The sequence below is a fragment of the Ovis aries genome, chromosome 22 (genome assembly GCF_016772045.2).
Source record: "Ovis aries strain OAR_USU_Benz2616 breed Rambouillet chromosome 22, ARS-UI_Ramb_v3.0, whole genome shotgun sequence".
Lineage (NCBI taxonomy): Eukaryota > Metazoa > Chordata > Mammalia > Artiodactyla > Bovidae > Ovis > Ovis aries.
In genome coordinates this window covers 50,209,492-50,209,744 of record NC_056075.1, presented here as the reverse complement: position 1 = coordinate 50,209,744, position 253 = coordinate 50,209,492, and positions in this window count along the sequence as shown.

Sequence of the window (253 nt, the reverse complement as noted above, 5' to 3'; positions counted from 1 at the left end):
CTGAGGCTGGCCTTGGGCTCCTCAGGCAACCCCGGGGCCGCCTCCCCCGGCGGGCCGCTCGCCGAGCGCAGGGGCCGCCAGGCGCGCGCCCGCCTCCCGCCACGGCCTGTCCACGGCACCACGGCTCGTCGCGGCCGCCCGCCGGGCAGCCGCCGGCTCCGGCTCCCGCGGAAACACCGGGCGCTCGGCGCTCCCTCAGGCGCTCCCGTCCCCGCGCAGCGGGAGCCCCGGCCGCCGCGCCGCCGCCGCTCGA